This window comes from Balaenoptera physalus, assembly GCF_965194825.1.
Source record: "Balaenoptera physalus genome assembly, contig: SUPER_6_unloc_2, whole genome shotgun sequence".
NCBI lineage: Eukaryota > Metazoa > Chordata > Mammalia > Artiodactyla > Balaenopteridae > Balaenoptera > Balaenoptera physalus.
This window is the reverse complement of record NW_028126536.1, coordinates 946,644-951,279: the sequence shown is the minus strand read 5'-3', so window position 1 is coordinate 951,279 and position 4,636 is coordinate 946,644. Positions and strand designations below refer to the sequence as shown.

General features: G+C 47.8%; 1 pseudogene across 1 annotated transcript; it reads left to right on the top strand.

Annotated features, from left to right (window-relative positions):
• The first annotated feature begins 3,450 nt into the window (after positions 1–3,450).
• On the top strand, positions 3,451–4,035 carry LOC309663524 (thioredoxin, mitochondrial pseudogene; annotated as a pseudogene). The gene has a single exon. The product of its transcript is annotated as a thioredoxin, mitochondrial pseudogene (transcript).
• Positions 4,036–4,636: the final 601 nt, after the last annotated feature.

The following is a 4,636-nucleotide window of genomic DNA, read 5'->3' as shown; positions in this document are numbered from 1 at the left end:
GGCAGATACATGACATTTTGCATTTGTCCAAACAGGTAGACCTGTACAGAAACGGAAGTGAACTCCAATGTCAGCTGTGGATTTTATCAATATTGATTCATTCATTGTAACAAATGTACTACTGTTACACAAAAGATGTTAACACTGGAAATGGTGTGTGGGAGGAGGAAAATTGGGAACTCTCTGTACTATATGCTAAACCGTTCTGTACATCTAAAACTGCTCTTTAAAAAAAAGTCTATTATTTAAAAAAAAAAAAAAAAAGACAGTAGGAAGAGGTGTTAAACTTCTCGTGAGAATTACTGCCCAGTTTTCATGGAATCCAATATGTAATTTCATCGAGGCCCATCTAACGGCTCCTAACACATAGGCCAATATTTGTTTGCATGACTGGCCTACTCAGAAAGGCCTGCGAGTCCAGGAGTCGTGTGCTCCATGCCGCAGTGGCCTCTCGGTGATGTTTGCAGAGCATGTCTCAGCTGTGAGGAAGCATCTGCCACAAGCTTCTCGTATGAAACAAAGAAGAGGGGTGTGCTCGCCAACTTCACTTACAACCCTCTGGCCGAGGTTTGCTTTGGGGCTTGCTTCTACTTTTCCTCAGGGAGACTGGAACCGAAACTACAAAGGGAGATGGTTGTATCAGGTGGTAGCACGTGGTGAACGCACTTGGAGAAGTAAACAGGAGTGAGGACAGAGATTTCCATCACCTGCCTGCCGTGGATGTGAGATGAGGTGGGTGGTCGCCCCTTCTGCTCCCCTTGACCTGGGTAGGCATCCAGTCTTTTTTTCAAGATAGGATGAATTGTGTCTCCCGCCTCAAATTCATATGTTGAAGTCCTAACCCCCAGCACCTTAGCATGCGACTATTTTTGGAAAGACGGCCTTTAAAGTAGTAAATAAATCAAATGCAGTCATTAGGGTGACCCTTCCTTATCCAATCTGACTGGTGTCCTTATAAGAAGAGGAGACTGGGACACAGACATGCACAGAGGGAAGACCGTGTGAAGACACAGCAAGGAGGGAGGACTCGGGAGAAACCCACCCTGCCGACACCTTGACTTGAACTTCCAGCCTCCAAGACTGTGAGAAAATAAGTTCTGTTTGTTTCTCATTCTTTTTGGCTACGCCGAGTGCAGGATCTTAGCTCCCCGATCAGGGATCGACCCCGTGCCACCTGCATTGGGAGTGCAGAGTCTTAACCGCTGGACCGCCAGGGAAGTCCTAATAAATTTCTGTTATTTAAACCACCCAATCTTCGGTGCTTTGTTATGGCAGCACGAGCAGCAAATGCATGTGAGTTATTGCTGTTTCTTTTCTATTTGGAATGTCACATTCACTTCACATCCTTTGAATACTGAAAACACCTCACATTGGGCATGGGGATGTTCGTGCACAGTGTCGAATTTGATCCTCCCAGTAATACTGGAGGGCAGGGATTTTTATCTCCAATGCTCAGAGTAAAAGACTTGGCCCAAGAGGTTAAAGGATTGAGAGGAGGGGGTTTGTAAGCACTTCTACGCCCCAGACCTTCTTTGGCAAGTTACTGACTATATTGATTACCACTGCATAAATACATAAAATAATATACATAAGATTACAAGGAAACTCGATTCTGTAAAAATATAGTTAAATTAAAAAAAGAAATTCCAATGTCATAATACATGTGCTTCTTTCTCAGTACTTCCAATCATAAGCTCTAGAGGTGGTACTAATAACTTCTGTCATTTCAAAGTAGTGGTGGGTACAAATAAAATCTGCTTCAACTCTAACCTGCTCTGAAAATACATCAGACTTCTCTTGGTGACAAATTGGTAACAAATCAAAGATACAGTTAATGCTACTGTCATCTCCTCTATAGTCATAGTTGTCAGAAATGCTCAATTTGGGTTAACTGCAGAGGTTTTCCCCATCCATATTCATGGACCCCCTGCAATCTCTCCCTGGGACCTTCCTGCCAAGGGAGGAAGTGCAAGCTGCATCCCATGACTCTCTATGGCCCTTCTGCCTACCTAGACTCATCCATGCCACCACCATGGACCCCCTCCCATGGCTCATGGGCTGGGACCCTAGAGTGAGATGACTTTAAGGGGATGCCAAAAACTTACTCATCCAGATAAGTAATACGTGCTTCCCTGGTGGCGCAGTGGTTGAGAATCTGCCTGCCAATGCAGGGGACACGGGTTCGAGCCCTGGTCTGGGAAGATCCCGCATGCCGCGGAGCGACTAGGCCCGTGAGCCACAATTGCTGAGCCTGCGCGTCTGCAGCCTGTGCTCCACAACAAGAGAGGCCGCGATAGTGAGAGGCCCACGCACCGCGATGAAGAGTGTTTATTTTGACAAAATTCAACACCCATTTATGATAAAAACTCTCCAGAAAGTGGGCATAGAGGGAACCTACCTCAACATAATAAAGGCCATATATGACAAACCCACAGCAAACATCATTCTCAATGGTGAAAAACTGAAAGCATTTCCTCTAAGATCAGGAATGAGACAAGGATGTCCACTCTCACCACTATTATTCAACATAGTTCTGGAAGTCCTAGCCACGGCAATCAGAGAAGAAAAAGAAATAAAAGGAATACAAATTGGAAAAGAAGAAGTAAAACTGTCACTGTTTGCGGAAGACATGATGCTATACATAGAGAATCCTAAAACTGCCACCAGAAAACTGCTAGAGCTAATTAATGAATATGGTAACGCTGCAGGATACAAAATGAATGCACAGAAATCTCTTGCATTCCTATACACTAATGATGAAAAATCTGAAAGAGAAATTATGGAAACACTCCCATTTACCATTGCAACAAAAAGAATAAAATACCTAGGAATAAACCAAAAAAGAAAAACAAACAAAAAAAAAACTGGTAAATGAAAACAACATTTAAAATTGTGTTGTCATTAGAGTATACACAAAGTAATTGAAGCTGTAGGTATAGAAGTGATTGCCTTGAGAAGACATGTATAATAAGGAAAGGAAGAAAGGAAGGAAGGAAAGAAGGAAGGAAGGAGGGGAAGAAGGAAAGCAAGAAGGAAGGAAGAGAAGGAAGGGAAGGAAAGAAGAGGTCTTCAAAAATAGGGAGATTTAAGTGGCATTTAAGTAAACCTGCCAAAGGGAGCAGTGGCAATCAAGGGACCTGAGTATTAATTAGGAATGACTGATCACGTGAGTCCCATGAGGGTAGGGATCACATCTGCTTCTCATTTCTGGAGCAGAGCACCTAGCACAGTACCTGGCCAGTAGATGCTCCATTCACAATTGTCCAGTGTTGTCCGTGGGGCAGGAAAGCTACAAATACCATTGGCTGCGGCAACTGGGTGACTGGGGATGTGTGCAAGCTGGATGGCAGGCAGTGAGTAAAGAAATGAATAGGGAACAGAAGTGCCCTTGACCGGTGGGGAGGGCCGCGTTGTGCACCCCTCTGCTCTCGCTGCAGGGAGATGGCTTAGCGACTTCTCCTGGGGAGGTTCCTGGCCTCCATAATCTGCAGGAAGCCCTCTCAGAGTCAGTGGGCGCCCCTTGCCTCCAGGGCCCTGCAGACCCCACAGCGCAGTCCTAATAACCTGACAGTAACACCCAGCCAAGCCCAGTCAATATACACCACCAGAGTCTGTACAATGACCTTTAACATCCAGGATGGACCAGACTTTCAAGACTGAGTTGTCAACAGTGAGACACCAGTGGTTGTGGATTTCCATGCACAGTGATGTGGTCCCTGCAAGATCCTGGGGCCAAGGTTAGAGAAGGTGGTGGCCAAGCAGCATGGAAAGGTGGTGATGGCCAAGGCGGATATTGATGACCACACAGACCTCGCCATAGAGTATGAGGTATCAGCTGTGCCCACCGTGCTGGCCATCAAGAATGGGGATGTGGTGGACAAGTTTGTGGGCATCAAGGATGAGGACCAGCTGGAGGCCTTCCTGAAGAAGCTGATTGTCTGACAAGCAGGGAAGCGTCCTGACTGCCCCTGCCCACCTGGGCCCCGTGGTCCCGGGGGACCCAGATAGAACTCATAGCCCTTCTGTGCCGGCCCTTCCTACCTCCTTCCTCTGCCTGGCCCCTGTGGGTCCGTGCTTTGGAGACCAGGCCTCCAAACACAGGAGCCTCAAGTGCTCCCAACCTGGCTGACCGCCAGGGTGGCCGCCCAAGGAGCGGTGCCGCCACCGAGCTGGGACAGCCGTCTCCTCACCCACTCTCTGCTCCTTCTAGGGCTTGTTGCCGTGCTCCCAGGATGCTGGGACAGAGTTCCGGGGCCAGCCTGCAGTAACAGCTTGGTCTCCCTGCTCCCTTCTGATCTGAACCCCGGTGCCTGGCTCATCTGCCTCCTGCATTTTTCTTTCCTGCTGCTGTTTTGTAAAAAAAAAAAACAAAAAAAAAAAACAGAAGAAGCAAAAAAGAAACCCAGGGCTTCCCTGGTGGCGCAGTGGTTGAGAATCTGCCTGCTAATGCAGGGGACACGGGTTTGAGCCCTGGTCTGGGAAGATCCCACATGCCGCGGAGCAACTGGGCCCGTGAGCCACAATTACTGAGCCTGCGCGTCTGGAGCCTGTGCTCCGCAACAAGAGAGGCCGCGATAGTGAGAGGCCCGCGCACCGCGATGAAGAGTGGCCCCCGCTTGCCGCAACTAGAGAAAGC